The following is a 20,051-nucleotide window of genomic DNA, read 5'->3' as shown; positions in this document are numbered from 1 at the left end:
GGGATTTTCCAGTTCAGGATCTATGGGTCAGTAGAATGTACCTCCTCCCAGGGTTGTGGAATTCTAACTAGATGATGTAGTTGATACATGTGGCTAACTTTAAATAACCATTATCAATGAGACCCATTATCTTCTCCTCTCATATGGCCACCGCCCTAGTTCTGGCTCTCAATCCTCGACTCTTCAAATAGCCTCCTAATTGGTCTCCCTATTTCCAGACCTTCCTGACTCTAATCCATCCTCCACACAGCTGCCAAAGTCATCTATCTACCTAAGGCACAGGTCTGACCATGTGATTGCTTTCCTCCATCCACACATTCTCCATTCAAATAGTACTGGTAACTTCCCAGACTCTGAATTCTGTCTCTCTCCTCTGTACATTTGCCTAGAGCAGAGCTTCTCAAACTTACTAGTCTCAACACCTTTTTACACTCTTAAAATTATTGAAGACCCCCCCCCGGAAAGTTTTTGTTTATGGGGCTTATATCTGTTGATATTTACCATATGAGACATTTAAACATCCTTGTGTTATTATTTATATTTAATATATTATCATTGTATTATTATTTATTATTATGAAAATATTTTGGCCCCTTCATGGCAATGCTTTTGTGCCCCTGGTCCGCTGGGGAGAGATTCCAATAAGTAAATTATTGAACTCTTTCAAGAAGATTGTAGCTTTGGCTAAATAGTTAATATTTAAAGGCCTTCACAATCTGACTCTAGTCTACCTTTCTATGCTTATTACACATGCCACCACCACCCCCACCTTCATACTCTTTTTTTCAATATAGCCAAATTAACCTTTTTCCTTTTCGTCCCACATAAGGCTTCATCTTTCTCTTCTGTGTCTTTACATAAGCTGTCTCCTTCCTCCATGTCAGGAGTGCACTCTTTCATGTCTCCACCTCTTAGAATCCAGAGTTACCTTCAAAGCTTGACTCAACTGCCTCCTTGAAGCCTTTCCTGATCCCACACCCCTACCCCTGCCATGCTAGGACACCCCTCCCCATTACCTTGTATTTATTTAAATGGATTTTATACGTACTTAAATGGATACAAGAGAATGTAAGCTCCTTGAGTGTAGGAATTGTTTTGTTTTTTAAATGTTTGCTTTTGTGCCCCCAATGCCTGGCACATAGTAGGTACTTAATAAATGCTTGGAATTAGTCAGTCTAGTACAACTCTCAAGAAAAACTAACCTGGATATAAACAAATTAAATATCAGATAGTACCTAAAAATCCTCATCTTCACCATGAACATCCAAAGCACTTACAAATTCCCTGGTGAGAGTTTTCCCTCTGGGAAATGCATATTCTGGCTGTTTAAATGTGCCAATAACCAGTGTCAAGTGTACATTTGGGAAATCAGAAATGAGCCCACCATTATTACTGCTGATGCTGAAAAGAAAAAAAAAAAAACCACGAAGGAAGAAACTGCTATAGGTAAATTAAATTCTAAGATAATCAGATTTAAACAGTTGAATCTGGCCTTGAGGTATCTTTTAGTCCTTGATCTTACTGGCAATGGAATTACATTGAAATTACTCTAGTAAATAAGTGCCTAGATTCTTTGGTGAGATCTCTATTTTTAGAGGTTTCCTAACTGAACCCACTCCCCCACTAGATTTTAAAAATCAGGATCTGTGCCTCATCTATCTTTGCCATCCCCAGCACCCAGCACAGTGCCTTGTGTATGGTCAGAAATGATAAATGTTTGTCAAAATGAAATATAGCTTCCTTGGTAACCCATTCCTTGGTAACTTGGTATAGTTAAAACAAACAAACAAACTTTGTAGGCTCTTCCTGATAGCTAATCTAAACCTGTCATACCAGACTCTAAGTCCATCCTCTCTGGTTCTCATACAAGTGAAGGACAATGGGTGTAAGCACCAGGGAGCATTGCTGCCCAGTTATGTGACCCCATCTGTTGATGAGGGCCAAGGTTGGCAATCCAATGCTAACCCTGGCAATTATGTGTTCTACTAAACACAAAGGAAAACTCCAGGGAAACAACAAGCTCTTTATGTTTCTTAGTCTCGTTAGGGTACTGGTGTGTTTTTTGTGGACTTATCCAGTTAGTCTCTTGGCTCAACCCCCACCCACTGCTCACTTCCCTTCCCTGTTGCACTTCAAAAGGCTTTAACTGAATCATCATGGAAAAATAAAGTCAAACACAGAAGCTTGGTTTGATTAGATGCATTCTTTAATAATGAGCAAGGGGGGAAAATGTAATATGACACCCAGGAGTTTATTGTTATTTTTATTATGCATTTATATAACATGTTAAGTTTCTCAAAGGACTTTACAACTGTTATTTCATTTTTTCCTTACAATATCCTTTGGTAGGGGCAGCTAGGTGGCACAATGGATAGAACACTGGCCCTGGAGTCAGGAGCACTTGAGTTCAAAACCAGTCTCAGACCAGACACTTGACCTTTATTAGCTGTGTGACCCTGGGCAAGTCACTTAACCCCAATTGCCTCACCAAAAAAACAAACAAACAAACAAAAAAAAAACCAACATCCTTTGATGAAAATGCAATTATTGATCCCATTTTTTAGAGGAAGAAACTGAGGCTGAGAAGTTAATGACATGCTAATGTCACAACTTCTGTGTCTGAGGCAGATTTTGAACTCAAACCCTCTTGATTCCAAATCCAGCGCTATCCTCTACACTACCCAGCTGCCTTAACCATTCTATATTCACACCCCAAACTCAGATCTAAGTTCTAAGTTCATGTGCTTAGACTCAGACCTTTCCATCAGCTGTCCTCACCAGGAGCTGGCAATGTCTCCCAGTTGCTTTTCCACTTAGCAGGTTCTGGTAGGGTCACTGCCTAGTCCACTATGGAGCTCAGAACCTGGGGCATTGGGGCTGGCCTTTGTCTCTTCCTCAAGGGCAGTGACTGGCAATCTGGCTCTCCACGGTGATTCTCCCTCCCACTAGCTCCTCTTCCAGGCGCTCTGCCTCTCTTAGCTCCCCTCTAGTGCCTGCTCATGCTCAGAAGAAACAGCAGCCTCCCCCTCCTTGCCTTTTCTCCCAAAGTTGACACACTCCCCATTTCTTATCTAATTTCCAGCTCAGTCTTTTGTCTCCTCTGGAATCTTCTCAGGCAGAAGCTGAGTGAGCACATCTAACTTAAGAAGTTCTAAGGGCAGGATGAAGCCTCTGGCTCATTTTCTCCTCTTCTCTCTTCTCCCCCCACCCCCACTCCCATACAATGAAGTGAGGATGAGGCTACACAGGACTTTGGATCATAGATCCAGAACTGTAAACGACCTCAGAGGCAAATGAGTCCAAGCTTTCCATTTTACAAAGGAGAAGAAGGGCAAGAACTATCTCTAAGTGTTTGAGATGAGATTTGAACCTAGGTCTTTCAGACTCCGGGTCCAGCATTCTATCGACTACCCTAATGAGTAGCAGCAAATACTCTCAATACATTTTATCATATAATACAACTGAATATAACTCAAAGTCATCACTGGATCACCTTCCCTAACCTTCTCCAGCCTAAACCACAAAAGGAAGAGGAGCAAATGGAAAACTTTATTTATTTTTTTTTGACATTTTTCTCAGTGTTTGAGAAGTAGGTACAAACACCAAGCTGTGTTCCCCTTCTTCATGCAGATGGGAGGCCCAGATCTGTTCTTATTGCAAACCTTTCAGAAAGAGTCCTGGATTGCCATGTGATTCTCCAACCCAAGCCTTTCCTGTCAGACTCAAGTGAACCAGCATCTACTAGTTTACCAAGCTGAGCTCTTTCAGAGAGCTTGACGCCACTCTGTATGGACTCAGAGAAGAGATCTTCCCTGATCACAGAAACACAAGAGACTGACAGGTTAACTGCTGATGCTGAGATGGATAAAGGGGAAAGCAAAACTCATGAGACATGTTCTTCTAGCTTATGGGTCTGTTTAAATTACTCTCTAACTTCTCTGCAGCATTAAGATCGTGCAATGCTAAAGATGGAAAATTAAAATTCAACATATAAACATGTATCTCTACATGTGATTCATTCTTACTCTTCTCCCAGTCAGGAGAAAATTATCTTGTCATCCAGCATCTCCAGCTTTCTCCATGGAGAAGATTGAGAGGCTTCCTTTCTCAGAGGGCCCCTTCCCCCCCCACCCCAGGATCCTCCCACTCACATACTAGCAACATAAGTGAGGAAGAATGCATGACTTACATTCTTATGTTTTGGATAGATACATAAATCTCTTTTTAAGAAGTCCTGACCCAAGGCCACCATGACAAAACTGTATTCCTGGGGTATTTGGCATTGAGGAATTGGATAACCATAGATAATAAGCAAATATAACTTTTATCTCCTTCCTTGGGCATGAATAATGGGGCCTTGCTGACTCAGGAGTGGTACAGTGTGTGAAAGGAGTAGAGGGGTCCAATCAATCAACAAACAAGCATTTTTAAGCACTTACTAATTCGTTTTTCTACAGCACTTTAAGATGTACAAAGTTCTTTCCTTACAGTAACCCTATGAAGTGGGTAGAAAGCAAGGATTACTGTCCCCATTTTGCAGATGAGAAAATTAAGTTTCAGAAAGTTGAAAACTGCTATCCAGCCTTGCAATGCTAGTGAGTAGAAGATACAGCATCTGCACCCAGGTCCCTTGACTTTGGCTCTAGCACACTACTTAAAGGTAGTACCTACTTCCTGGGGCTGTTGGGAGGAGCAAATGAGATCATATCTGTAAAGTGTTAGACAAACCTTAAAAGACTATGCCAAGCAATTACAAGAGGGAAAGAGATCTAACATCCAAGGGATTCAGACCTCCCTGACGTAGAAGATGTCACCAGAGTTACTCTTTGCTGGAAGCTATGGCTTCTCGAGGGGGAGCTAGGTGATGCCGCAGTGCAGAGAGCATTGGGCTTGGAATCGGGAAGACTCATCTTCATGAGTTCAAATCTGACCTCAGATACTTACTAGCTATGTGACCCTGGGCCAGTCACTTAATATTATTTACCTCTGTTTCCTCATTTGTAAAATGAGCTGGAGAAGGAATGGCAAAACACTCCAGTATCCCTGCCAAGAAAAACCCAAATGGGGCCATGAAAAATCTGACATGCCTGAAACAACTTAAGAACTTCAGTGGCTTCTAGGAGACAAATGAAGAGAGAGGACATCTATGTGACCGTCAAATGACCATATTCCTAACCAGTCTATGCAGAATGAGGGGGGTGGGAAGGGAACAGAGAATGCCACTCCTCCCAGGCAAAGCTGCTGGGTGACTCCCAAATAAGTCCTTTAGCCTCATTTAACAGCTTTCTTTTCCCCCTTCAGTAAGAAAGGGTAATCAAGGCAATTGAATAGCTGGCAGACCTAAGAAGAGCACAGCTTTGAAATTGTGAAGCTGATTGAGCTGATGGTTCAGACTTGTTCATTCATTTATGAATAAATCATCTTATAACACTCATCAGATAAAACAGAACTCCTGGTCCCTGCACCAGATGCCTGGACTGGGGATATTTTTCCTGGCTCAAAAATACCTTCATGCTGGAATCAAATACAATTGGAACAGAATCAAAACATATAAGGCATTCTGAGATGAGTCGAACACACACAAAGGAAGCCCTTATTCAGTAACATACAGCGAGACCTTGGAGAGTCCCGGTGGTTTTTTTTTTCTGTATCTTATTGAACTAATGACTGGGACAGAGCTTAAGTCTTATTTCATGGAACTTCAGAGCTGGAAAAGGCCTCTGAGATTCTTCCTAAAAAATATAGAAGATATATTTGCAATCTGGCAAGGTGAGCAGACAGACATCCTGAGTGTATGTGTGTGTGTGTGTGTGTGTGTGTGTGTGTGTGTGTATGTGTGTGTGAGAGAGAGAGAGAGAGAAAGAGAGAGAGCAGACAGACAGACAGACAGAGAAACAGAGAGAGAGAGAATGAGAATACAATTATCTAAAAAAAGGGATTTTCCACTCTTTCTAGTCAAGATCAATGTCAAGTGGTCTTTGCATTTAGCCAGAATTCCCGGTAACCCTCTCCCCATTGTCACAGTGGAAGAACTCTTGAAGGACCCCAGAAGAATGAGCCCATCATAGAAGCCGAGATCTTGGCTACAGACGTGCCCCTCTCCTGGGATGAGGGCCATCCCCAAAAAGGGGAGTTTCACTGGTTCCTTCCTTTCTCCCTATTTCATTGTACATTGGTTGGTGAGAAGCATTCTATGATGGCTGTTAACTAACAATGCTAGTGCCTGGAGCAGGTTAAGGAAAGAAGCAGAAATAAACCTCAGGGAAAGAAAGTAATATAAGGTCCTTGAGGGCAAGACTGCCCCACTTTTGACTTGGTATCCCCAGCAATAAGCATCATATTTTGTACACAGTTAAATGCTTAAGTTGATTAATGAAAAGTCATTCACATTAGATGGAGGTTTATAGGATTATAGATTTATAGGCGGAAGGGACTTTAAAGGGCTTGTAGTCCAGCCCTTTAATTTTACAGATGAGGAAACTGAGGCCTACTGAGGTTCCATGGCTTGTCCAAGGTCACACAAGTAGTAAGTAGTAGAATCAGGATCTAGACTATAGAGTTAATGCAATACCAGCCTCACATCCAGAGTCTGGAGGTAGAGAAGGCTGCAGCATCCTATTGAATACAGAGGCCAGCATATTGCCCTTTTTTTGCAGAGAAGCTACACCCTGTGAAAAGCCCAGCAGCTGAGTGATTTGCCTGGCTCAACAGCAGCAACCCAGTGGCATAATGACTTACCTAGCTCAGACTGGCAGCACCCTCATGGCTAAGACACCTGTTTGACCCAACTTAGCAGCAAATGACCTGATCCTCCAAGATGCTGCCTCCTACAGAGGAGTAAGCCTAGCTGAGCTGCCTGGAGAAAGATAAGACATCAAGGCCCTACTGTTCCAGGACTGTGAATTACCTATAGATAGATGTGCTTTACTACCAGTATAATTAAAGTTCCCCCTTGAGTACCTCAGATTTGGAGGGAAATGTTTCCTAACTACTATTCTTGATAGGACATTTGAGCAAATGCCTTTGCTAAAGAATTGAGACTATTATCTGATTGTTAAAAAAAGAAACACAGTGGTAGGGGCTCATGATCTATGTGACCTTGGACAAGCCATTTAACCTCTATGAGCCTCAGTTTCCTCATCTGTAAAATTAGTTGTTATACTAGATGGCCTCAAAGGCCCCTTCCAGCTTTAAATCTATGATCCTAATTCAATCTAAGGCCTAATGAGTTTTTCCAACCTTTTATAGCATACCACAGATAATGTCTCTATGCTCTGGGAAAAGAATTAGGACCCCTGCATTCTAATCTAACTAAAAGTGTGACTTCCAGCAAGTTAGAACCCCTTTTTTTCCCAGGTTTCTCATTTAGGAAATAGGAATCATCCTTGCTGTACCTACTCATTGGACTTTTCTGAAGATTAAATGAATAACGGTTGAGCAGTATTTCTAAAGCTGTCCAAGCTCAGAGAATTATTCAGCCTATGAGCTTGGAGAGCTTTTTAAATACCACTGAGCCATTGTTCAGTGACAGAGACTAAGCACAGCTGGGATTAGGGATTTATGCAGGGCCTCACAACTGAAAATAATGCTTCAAGATACCTAATGTCTCACTTGGAGGAGAGGAGAGAAGTAGTAGGGAGACAGACGTGCACTCATGTCTACAATGATAAGTTACATATTTACATATACACGTAGTAATAGATCATGAGAAAAACAGTAGTTCAGGGGAAAGATAGGATAGAGTGCTTCACTTGGAGTCAAGACTCTAAGCCTTACAGTCTTGGATCTCCAAGATTTCCTTGGAGTTCCTGGAACTCCAGGAAGACCTGAATTTGAATCCTGCCTTGGACATTTACTAAGTCTGTGAACCTGTTTAAGTCACTTAATCTCTCTGAGACACAGTTTCCTCATTTGTAAAATGAGGGGGTGAATCTTAATGGTCTCTAAGTTTCTTCCCAGATCTAAATCTGTTACATTATAACTCAGGAATGAGAAATATTGGCCAAAAGTTTATAGACTACACAGGAGACTCATGACTACATAAGTCATGAATATTTAAGAGAAAATGCAAAGGTACCAGACAGGACAAACATTGAACAATGTCACCCACCCGAACATATACGTATATATATACATATATATATATGATATATATGAAATTGGCTATATCTTAACAGAAATAAAATAAACTAGCTGCCAATGTATGGGTCATTTCCAAAATAAACTGTTTGTGGTCAGCCCATTGACCTGCTAAGCTAGGGCAAAGATAAAAATCAACAGCAAATTTAAAAGAAAGGATCATGGTGATAAGGCATGGCTGGCAATTATAACCGCAACTTGATCTATCCAAACAAGTTTATTGCCTGAAAAAGATGAGATATGTATAAAGAAAAAGATATTGACAAGGAATATGACTGTTTTCAAAAGTTCACATGAAATTATTACCTCCAAGAGCACAGAAATTGCATCAGCCAGCAAATGCTTGATTCCTTGTCAGAGAGAAAGACCAACCCGTGTTTCAAGTATAAACTCATGGCAAAATCTTATGAAGGGGGATGGTGGCAGGCTAGAAACTGTAATGCCTCATAAAACACCAAGAACAAGTAGAAGGAAAAATGTTTACAGAAAGTTTGGCATATGATAAAATTGAGGCAGAGCATCCCCAGAGCATTTTAATATCATGCTGGAAAGAGGACAACAAATGGATAAAAGATGGATTAGATCTGGCAGCATTTCTGTAACACACTATTTTTATCATCAATGACAGTGGAATCACCACATTTGGGCTCTCATATCTCAGTCCCCAATGTGGTATATGAAGCAGTAGAAATGACTCTAAAAAAGACTAAGATTTCTATAGGGAAAGCAGCTAGAGTAGACCAAGTATACACAGAGGAAAGCCATGGTGGAAAAGACATCATTTCAAAGGCATTGACAGATCAAATCTCAAACTATCTGAAAGAGATGATTGGGGAAAATGATGCATTGCTATAAAAAAGCAAAATCAAAAGGACATTAGTAACTACCAACTCACATGGTTATTTCTCATTCCTAAAAAATCTTTATGAAATGATTTATATACATATTGAGGCTATCCTTAGTGAAAATATGAGAAGGGTACAGGTAGGCTTTCACAATTTTGTGCAGCAGTCTACATTTTTACAGTCACTCAGCTGTCTGAAAGTTTCAAAAATCCCACTGTGCTTATTTGTTTATTATTTTTAAAACACAGAATTTGGCTCAAGAGAGAAAAATGGAGTCTTCTCCTCTAACAAATGCACATATCACTCAAAAGCCCTAAATAGATGCAACAATAGAAATAATTCTTCAGTGAACCTCTGATTCTCTTTGTCAAGTGAGACAAAAGACAATGAGCTCGACATTTGCCAAAGGTGTTTGCCGCTGTCATGGAGGATGTCTAGTGAAGAATCCAAATTGAAGAGGGTTCCCGAGATATGGAAACCCAGATGTGGTGATTCCACTGTCACTGATGATGTCACTGAAATGCCACCACTAGTGAGGTCCTCCAGATGCTCTTGTTTGGAGTATCCTGGTGCTTGGCACAAAGAGTACACTGTCATCTGCAGAATCTCCCTCATTCAATTCACAACCACTCCAAAAAAAAGTTTGGTCTAACTTGATGCACTGGAAAAAAACAAATGGAGAAAGAAGGCATTGGGCATTGGACAGCTAGATAGCACAAAGGATTGAGTGCCAGGCCTGGAGTCAGGAAGACTCCTCTCTCTGAATTCAAATCTGGCCTCAGATACTTACTAGCTGGGTGACCCTGGGCAAGTCACTTAACCCTATTTGCCTCAATTTCCTCATTTGTAAAATGAGCTGGAGAAGGAAATGACAAGCTGCTCCAGTATCTTTGCCAAGAAAACCCTAATGGGGTCACAAAAAATGAGACATGACTGAAAAACAACTTAACAACAAAAAGAATGCATATCTTCCAAAATATGGCAAGCTATCGTATGGATAGCCCATTCTTTGGTTCATCGATACATATATCTTGGACAGAGAATGCAGATGGCTAATGAGCTAGGGCCAGAATTAAGGAAGAAAAAGGGAGATGGATGGATTGTTGAGGGGAAATTGAAGTGTTTTCAATAACCCCAAAATTTACCTTTAGTTTTAAAACCAACATTCTACCTGTTCTATCATATGGTTGTGAATTATGGAATACCACAACCTCTAAATGGGAGCAATTAGGTGGCACAGTGGATAGAGTGCCAGGCCTGGAATCAGGAAGACTCATCTTCCTGAGTTCAAATCCAGCCTCAGACACTTACTTACTAGCTGTGTGACCCTGGGCAAGTCACTTAACCCTATTTACCTTAGTTTCTTCATCTGTAAAATGAGCTAGAGAAGGAAATGACAAACCACTTCAATATCTTTGCCAAGAAAACCCCAAATGGAGTCATGAAAAGTTGGACATACATAACAGAAAGAGCTCAACAACAACAAAACAATCTCTAAAGCAGCAATACTGCTTATTACTCAAAGGGCACCAGACCGATACTTGGTGGGTGTAAAGAGGCTGCCACATAACCACGGTGATTTGTCCACTAGAAGAGATGTAAAAGAGATTATCCAGGAAATGGCCAGAAAAAGATTGTAGATGTAGAGCTGGAAGGGACCTTAGAGATTATCAAGTCCAAGGGCTTCACTTTCCCAGTAAAGAACATGAGGCTGAGTGAAAAATGACTTGCCCAGGGTCATATGATTAGTCAGTATCTATTGATAATAGATCTACAAATCTAAATTTTCCAAGGTTTTTCTTCATGTTTTTGTTTTTCTTTCACTGCTTTTGATTGTTTATGAAGTGATTTTGGTCACAATCTTCATTTCGAGTGCCCTTTGAGTGAATTAGGACCTGTTAGGGGAAGACAATGAGTTGTCTCCGCCTCCACTTCAAAAGGCAGTTTAGACAACATAAATAAAAAGATCACTAAAGGGAAGATGAGCTCTGAGTAATTGAAAAACCAATAAGGGTCTCGGAGAACAAATAATGAAACATGTTCCTTCTTCTCTGAAGATGCCGTATTGGGTGGCTTGGCTTTATGGTCTTTGCTACAAGGGATGCTTCCATTTTGAAAGGGAAAGACGAGAGGGAAATATTTCCAGAAGTGATGGAGATTTAAAACAAAAGGCCCCAAAAAAGCTTTTTTTCCAAAAGGCAGTTTAGAGGGTTTAGAGCAAAGAAAAACCAGAGATCACAAAGATTCAGAGAGGGGTGTGGCTTAGGCTAGAAGAAACTAAGGGTATTTTTGAAACAGGTTGAATAAGGGAGGGATATTTAAGAGGTAATTAACATTTGTAGAAATGGAATAAAATATTCATCATGATCCAACCAAATGTCCTTTTATCGATAATATCTATCGATAATATCGATAATATCCATTGCCCTTATACTCTTTGCCCCCCACCCTACCCCATCAAAACCTTTCACTACCCCATCAAAAACTTTCACTAAAAGGGGCTATGAACACTTACTTGCATATCAATCATTTATTTTGTTGTTGTTCAGTTATTTTTTTTTCATTTGTGTTGACTCTTCATGAGTCTTTTTGGGGTTTCTTGGCAAATATACTAAAATAGTTTGCCATTTCCCATTCATTTAACAAATGAGGGAACTGAGGCAGAGTTAAGTGACTTGCCCAGGGTCACACAGCTAGTAAATGTCTGAGACCAGATTTGAATTTAGGTCCTCCTGTCTCCAGGCCCTGCACTCTATCCACTGTACCACCTAACTGCCCATATTTGGGATGAAATGCTTTGTTTCTTCTTTTAAAAAGGAATTTTCAGGCATCTGAAACAAAGTAGTAAAGACCTTTTGAGCACTCCTGAAGTCATCTTGGGTAGGTTGTTCCCCATATCCCATACATAAGTTCCTGCTCATATCCATCAACACCATGGCCTCCCCACTGACCACCCATCTAGTCCTCACCATACCATTAAAGTGCAGAATTCAGTGAGTCCTCAAAACCACAACTTTCACATGATTACTTTTGGTTCCTGGACATGTGGGCAGGTGGTTATTTTCATTGTGATTTACTAGACCTCTTGAGCAGTTCTGAACTCCCTCAGTTAACAAAGCTCAGATAGTCACGTCCACAGAGGCCCCATTTAATATGCCTTACGCTGAATCTAAATAGCCTCTTAAATAATATTCTTGAACATTTATCCTCTTCTTCTACCCCCTCCCATCAATCTTATAATGAAACAGCTTTATAATCCTTACCCCTCATCTTTAATGACCACTTTTTGTCTTTTTAAAAATCTACAAACTAAATCTTTTGGTGTGTAGTGAGTTCTGCCTGGAGCAATAAAAAGACTTGCAATTATATTGACATGATGATGGAGAAGTATCCTGGGAGCTGCAAACAGTGGCAGTAAACGAAATGCTGCATTATTTTTCACCCCACCCCCCCCCCCCACCCCCTGCAGCACTCAGAGAAAAGTAGCTATTATTAAATTCACTAAAAGCTCATGGCCAGGGCAGTTGTTGGAATTTTTAGATGCACTGTATCACACTTTCTCAAGTGTTTTCTCCAAATTATAGCACATCAGTAAATGACCTCTCCCTCTTTGCTCCCAAAGGTTTTGCCATTCTGTATATATTCCATTTCTATTAAGCAAGGGACCCCACAATGGCCCCCTCAATTCCCCCTAACCTCTGAAAAAGAAGTTTTGTTTTAAGGAACAAGAACCGCATTTTTTTTTCCTTCTATGTTTTTGGTTTAGGTTTTGAGCTAGATCACCATTGATGTATGTGCAAGGGTCCACTCCCTCCCGAAATGGTTTTGCTAATAGAATGATATTGAACAATGCACACACTACCAGAGTTCGTTTCTTTCTTCTGCTTGGGACACCCACCCCGATATGACAGCAGGCAATGGGAGTTCCTACTTCTTTTCTGGAAAACACTGGCTTCTCCCTCTCTCTTTTCTTCAGGACATCTTTCAGTGCTGATCAATATAATTATGACAATAATGCTTTCAGGCCATTGTCAGAATTATGCAAACTCTGCTTTTGACTGTCATTCATTCCATTCTCTTGTTCTTAAATTATCCCGTAGTTAATATCAGCTGGCTGGGTATTTTTTTTCCTTTCCTTTTGCCCTATTACAGTTAACATTTCAAAAGGCATCCTCAACATCCAGAAAGCAGAAGCTCAAAGACAGAGATATTTTTTCCCAATAATAAAGGTTTTACGTCCAGTGGGGGGAAAAGAGCATTGGTCACGTTTTGGTCTTTTTTTCAAGAGATTACAATTTGTGGTGCTGCAACGATTTGCATTTTTGTTGCTAATTGAGCCTGCCATTGGTGCAACTCACCACTTTTGGGTGCAATTACTCACTTGTGGGAGCAATTAGATATGAATACAGCTCTTCATGTGCAGCTAATTGTGACCATACAAAAGGCGGCTGGGGAGGAAAATTTGGCTCATCAAGGATTAAGTCTAACTTCAAGCATGTGACAGCTACAACAAGGATGAGTGGTATGGACAGGATGCTGAAAATTGTGTCGTGTTTTACATGGCTAAAACATTTCTTACCCTGTCTGCTGAGATGGTACTTTTATTTTTTTTATTTTTAGGCAATTGGGGTTAAATGACTTGCCCAGGGTCACACAGCTAGTTAGTGTGAAGTGTTTGGTGCGAGGTCAGATTTGAACTCAGGTCCTCCTGACTTCGGGGCAGGTGCTCTACCCACTGAGCCACCTAGTTGCCCCCCCCCAACGTGATACTTTTAGAGGAATAAAGGTGTGAATTTATATAACAAAGAATGCCTTTTAAGCATTCAGTTGACACCGAGTTGTGCTGATATCAGAGCTTGACAGTTGAAAGGGAGCTTGGGGGACATCTAGACTGGCTCTGTCATTGGACAGATAAGGAGACTGAAAGTTAGAGAAGATAAGACTTGCCCAAGGTCACACAATCTGGAAGTGGTCACACAGCCATCAAAAGCAAGTCCTCTGATTCCAACACCCTTTTATATCATGCTCTCTCCCCAGATTTGCCCAACTGATTGTCAATAATAATTTTAGGGCAGCTAGATGGTGCAGTAGATAGAGCGCTGGACCTGAGGTCAGGAAGACTTATCTTCCTGAGTTCAAATCTGACCTTAGACACTTACTAGGTGTGTGTCCCTGGGCAAGTCACTTAACCCTACTTGCCTCAGTTTCCGCATCAGTAAAATAAACTAAAGAAGGAAATGGCAAACCCCTCTAGGATCTTTGCCAAGAAAATGCCAAATGGGGTCACGGAGAGTTGGACATGACTGAAAAGTGACTGAACAACAATAAAATATTTTACATGCATTACCTCCTTTAATCCTTGTAACAGCCTTGAGGGTTAGGTACTGTCGGCATTTGGATGAGCTGATGTTCAGAGTGGTTAGCTGATTTCCCCATTTTCACACAACTAGAAAGTGTCTGAAGGATAATTATGAAAATCAAATGACATAACAAAATATAATAATAATATTGCCTTAGTCCAGTGCCTGGCACATAGTAGGTACTCTACAATTTTCTTTTTACACTTGAGAGGTTAAATGGATTGTCTTTGGCCGTAGGAGCAAAGCTGTAGAACTGGAAGGGCCCTTAGAGGTCATCTAGTACAAACCCCTCATTGTATAGTTGTGGAAACTGAGGCCCAGAGAGGAAGCAACTTGCTCAAAATCAGACACAAAGGCAGTAAGTGTCAAAAGCATGATTCAAATTCAGGTCCCCTCTCTCCAAATTCAGAAATCCTTTCTCTACATCAGGTTATCTCTGAAACCTTTTGGGGCTAGGGTGCCGTTGATCGTCCTAATCAAGCATGCTGGTTCTTGATACCTCTCTCCAAAATACACAGATACATCTATCCCTTTAAATAATGATATGCACAAAGGATCCTCCCTCCCTCTGCCTCCATCAGTTCCCCTACCCCCACTTCTGCTTGAATGGGGTGATTCAATGGACTGGAGCAGGAGAGCCTATTACCATGACTGCATTAGGATCAACTCCAGCTGGCAAAGTGTAGCAGAGATTGGAAGCAATTATCTTAGGGTTGCCAGACATCCCGCGTTTCTGCAATTGTCCTGTGTTTGGCTGCCTCGTCTCATACTTAAGACTAGACCCATAAAGCAGGAGGACAGCCGTGTTGCCCCCCAGGCCCCTGGCTTGGCCAGTCAGCATCTAGTGAGTGAGTCAGTCTGAGAGCATCACTTCCTGCTTTCCTCTGCCCCCCTGCTGAACATTCATCCTGTGTCTTACACCAGGTAACTCAGGCCCAAGACGCAATCACATACCCAGCCCTGTCAGGCAATAACCCCATGAACTCAGTTGCTTTCAGTACTAGAAGCACTAGCAGTAGAGGGCAGGGAGCTGTGGCTAGTCGGGTATGGAGATGGCCAGGGCTTGTTCCAAATGCTGGGGCTGAGAAAGTCAGCAGCACAGCTCAGGCACTGAGAGAGTCAATGGGGAAGTTTGCTTTTTGTATCAGCTCAAACCTGTTTGAATACCTGTTTCTTTGGATCGTTTTCTGATCCTAATCATGCCCACTATTCTACCTTGTGGATTCTCATGGTTCTTCATCACCCCCTCTGGGGTGTGGACTCCAGTTGCACCTCCTGTCTCTGGTCTTCTCTCCCGTCTCTGGTCCTGCCTCTTGTCTCTAGTCTTACTTTCTGTTTACTGCTTAGTAATAATTGACCTCTTGGCCTTATTGTACTACCCACTACACCTTTATTATTGTTTGTCCCCCAGGACAAACCATAAGATGTCCTGCCCCAGGGGGCACTAAATGGGAGAAAAGAAAAAACCATACATTTGTTTACTAGAATTATCCAGATAACTGAGGCTAAAATGGAAGACTTTGCTTGAATTGCCTAAAGCAGGGGCCTCCAATCAGTAGCTCAGGATCTTCCAGCCAATAATATCATTATTTAAAGGGATAGATGCATGTATGTATTTTGGAGAAAGGTGTCAAGAACCAGTATTGTTTGAAAGATCTCTAAGCTGGTTGTCAGTATCATCTCTTTTCCCAACTTTTGGAACTCGGGTGTTTGCCAGGATTTCCAGAAGTAAAGAGAGAGAAGCTGCTGATCATGCCTCCCCTCCCCCTATCAACAAGCATTTATTAAGCACCTACTCGGGTGCCCGGTGAAGTAATGGGCACTAAATGTATAAAGACAAAAATGAAATAATTCTTGGCCTCAAAGAACTTACACTCTTGGGGTGGGGGGAACAGCCCAAGTCCATCTATTCTGGAGCATTAGTCAAGAATATCTCATCCTCTCTGGGTCAGGGACTTTCCTGATACTCCCTGCCCTCAACATACCCCAAATCCATTTGATTTAAGGCTTGAAGAAATCAAAAGTAGTTCTTCCTGACAAAAAGTCTGGGTTTCCTGCCACAGAAAAATGACTCAATTCTTTGTTTCAAGTTGCTCAGAAAGACTGAACTTTGGATTGGCCAGATGCATACTCAATTGATAAGTAATCATCTATCTGCTTCTATCAAAATAAAAATAATTTCTTGCCTCATAATTCACTTCATTTTCACCAAATATTCAATAAGTGCTTGCTATTTGAAAGGCAATTGACTAGGTGCTAGACATAAGAAACATACTGAAAGCTCAGTGGCCGTACAAACTTTTTTATACTCCAAGACATTTTTTGTACCATGTCACTGCCCTGCTCAAGAAGCTTCAATAGCTCCCTCTTGGCCTCTAGAATAAAATGAAGTTTCTTTATTGGGCATTTCAAGCCCTTCGATGTGACTCCAGCAAGCATTTTTTCAAGGCTGATTAAACATTACTTTGCCTCTTGTATTTTAAGTTTTAACCAAGGTGACCTTCTTGCAGTTCCCATACAGGACACTTCATCTCCCTCCTCTGCCTTTGCAGAAATTATTCCCTGGGCCTGGGATGCTCCCCCTCCTCACTTGTATCTCTTGGAGGTCTCTCCAAAGCTCAGCCCAAGGCCTGCCTCATTTGGAAAGGCTTTGGGATCCCTCTAATTATTAGTTTTTTTCCCTCTACCCTCGACATCTCCCCATTGAAATTACTTTGTGATATATATATATGTATATACACATACATACACACATGTATGTGTGTATGTTTATGTGTATGTTTATATATGTATATGTATGTTGTAAACACACTCACATATATATACTTTGCATTTACTTATCTGTGTGTAAGGGTTGGGGTTGATTGAGTAAATTAAGTCATCCCACCCTATTTAAAATAAGTGATAATATGCTACATCCTGATGCCTTAACCAAGGGAGGATAGTCTAAGTCACTCAATCCATCACAGTGTATGTACTAAGAGCATCACATCCTGCTTTCCTCTGCCCCCAGCTGGGGGGGGGGATAGATCCTTGATCAACTGAAGTGACATTGCATGGGAAGTGTGTTAGGATTGACTTTGGAAATTTGCTAACACCCTATGGGAGACCAGAAAACCAGGGAACTAGTTCAGGACTCAATAAATTCAAGCAAGTAGAGAGGAGAATGTTCAAGCTAAGCCCCTGAGAAGAAACCCATGAAGGCAGGGGTAGGAGTAGAGCCCTGAGCTTCAGTCTCAAGCTCAGTTTCTCCCTTCCCCAAGCTTGACTGGAGGGGGTTTCTGTGGACTTCAGAAACCCAGAGTTCTCCCCATCTTCTAATCCCCATTTTACAGCATCCTTGGATCAGCCAACAGCAGGGTTAGCCTTGGGAGCTACAGATGCAGATTCCCGGATCTAGGGAGAGCCCAGCAGAGAAGCTTCACCATGCCTAAGGGGAGCATCTGGCAGCCTCTAGAAAAAGGACTTCCAGGAGCCAGAAGTTGCTTTTCCACATGTGGCTTTGCCATACTCACTCTAATCCCAGGCCCACTTTTCCCTGGATTCTGTGTGTTTTTGTGCGAAAGGCTGCCACTGTTTTTTAGGAAGAATATTTGTACCAACAATACCAGCTACACTGCAATAGAAAAAGCCTTTCTAAAAGCTAAGTCTGAATGGTTGATTATCAACTAACAATCACAGTGGAAAGCAATGAAAAGACATTTATTGCACAGCTACTATGTGCCAGGCACTATGCTAAGTGATGGAGACACACAAGAAAAGGGCAAAAGTTAGTACCTGCTCTAGGAGTTCACAGTCTAAAGAAGAAGACAGCATACAAATGATGATGTACAAATAAACTGTATACAGAGTGAGATGGAAATAATCAACAGAGGAAAGGCACTAGAGTTAAAGGGGATCAGGAAAGGTTCCTTGTAAAAGGTTCAGTTTTAGCTAGAACTTGAAGCAAGCCAGGAAAGCTAGGAGGAGGAGATGAGGAGGAAAAGCATTCCAGGCCAGGGAGCTAACTAGTGAAAATTCTCAGAGTCAGGAGATAGAGTATCTTGTCTGAGGAACAACAAGGTGGCCAGTGTCACTGGATCAAAGAGTAGTGGGGGAGTAGGGTGTAAGGTATAAGAAGATTGGAAAGGTAGGAAGGGATGAGATTATGAAGAATTTTGAACACAAAAAAGATGACTTTATATTTGATCCTGGAGATGATAGGAAGTCACTGGAATTGATTAAGTAGGAGAGGTGACATGGTCAGACCTGGGCTTTAGGAAGATCACTTTGATAGCTGAGTGGGGGATTGACTGGAATGGGGAGAGACTTGAGGCATGCAGACCCACCAAAAGGCTATTGCAACAATACAGGCATAAGGTAATAAGGGTCTGTACCAGGGTAGTAGCAGTGTCAGAGGAGAGAAGGGGGTATATGTGAGATATGTTACAAAGGTAAATTCTACAGGCTTTGGCAATAGATTGAATATGAGGGGATGGAGTTAAGGATGACATGTCAGTTTTGAACCCGGGTGACTGGAAGGATGGTGGTATCCTCAATAGTAATAGGGAAGTTAAGAATAAGGGAGGATTTGGAGGAGAAGATAATAAATTCAGTTTAGGATATGTTGAGCTTAAGATATCTATAGAACATCCATTTTGAGATGCCCAACAGGCAATTCAAGACAAAAGACTAGAGATCAGCAAAGAGGTTAAGATAAGTAAATTTGAGAATCATCAGCACAGAGATGATAGCTGAATCCATGTGAGCTGATAAGATCACCAAATGCAATAGTATATAGAAAGGAGAGGGCCCAGGACAGAGTCCTGTGGGACACCCAAGGTTAATAGGTATAGCTTGGATGAAGATCCAGCAAAAGAGACTGAGGAGAGGTCAGATAGGCAGGAGAAAAACCAGGAGAGAATAGTGTCACAAAAACCTGGAGAGAAAAGCATATCAAGAAGAAAAAGTGATCGACAGTGTCAAAGGCTGCGGAAATGAAGCATGCCAGTGGGGGCTTGTGAGCTGTGGCATTAAATAATGACCTAAACCCCTCACAGCTACACCTAAAGACCTGGGAGGATACAGCAGTGGTATGCCAATAAATATTTAATGACCAGCTCTCTGAAAAAGCATGACACACTTTGGAGTTTAATCAGCATTATTAACATTTGCTTCATCACTTTGAGTCTAGACAATCAATAAAATAATAAATCAAGCCCTGATTTTTATCTTGTCAATCTCCAAGGTATACATGCTCATGCTGAAAATTTTTAAATGAACTCTCCCCAAGTACAAGCTGGCTCCAGCATATCCTTGATACTTAGAGATACCCTTGCTCTGAAAACTGGACTTAGAGAGAATGGACACTGGGCTGGGTGCCTGAAAACATGTTCGATATGTATATGTCATGTTCCTCAATAGAAATTCTGTAAGAACAGGAACTGCTTGAGATGGATAGAAACTCACTTATAGGTATGCTGTCTATATCTATGGTTTTCAAATGTTTTGTGACACCACAAAATTAATTTTAATTCATTTCAATTTAAAAATGTGGGCTTCATGCAGCATTTTGAGGGATTGTTATGAAATGAAACAGGGTGTCCTAACTCCAGCCTGAGTTAGCAACTACTCTTTCTGATCCTACAGTTTGCAGAAGAGTAGAAAGCACTGATGTCTCCTGCCTCTGATGCTTGCTTTCTGTGCTTTCTCTCCCAAGCTAGGAACA

The sequence above is a fragment of the Vombatus ursinus genome, unplaced genomic scaffold (genome assembly GCF_900497805.2).
Source record: "Vombatus ursinus unplaced genomic scaffold, bare-nosed wombat genome assembly UNPS02014810.1, whole genome shotgun sequence".
Lineage (NCBI taxonomy): Eukaryota > Metazoa > Chordata > Mammalia > Diprotodontia > Vombatidae > Vombatus > Vombatus ursinus.
This window is presented reverse-complemented; position numbering follows the sequence as displayed.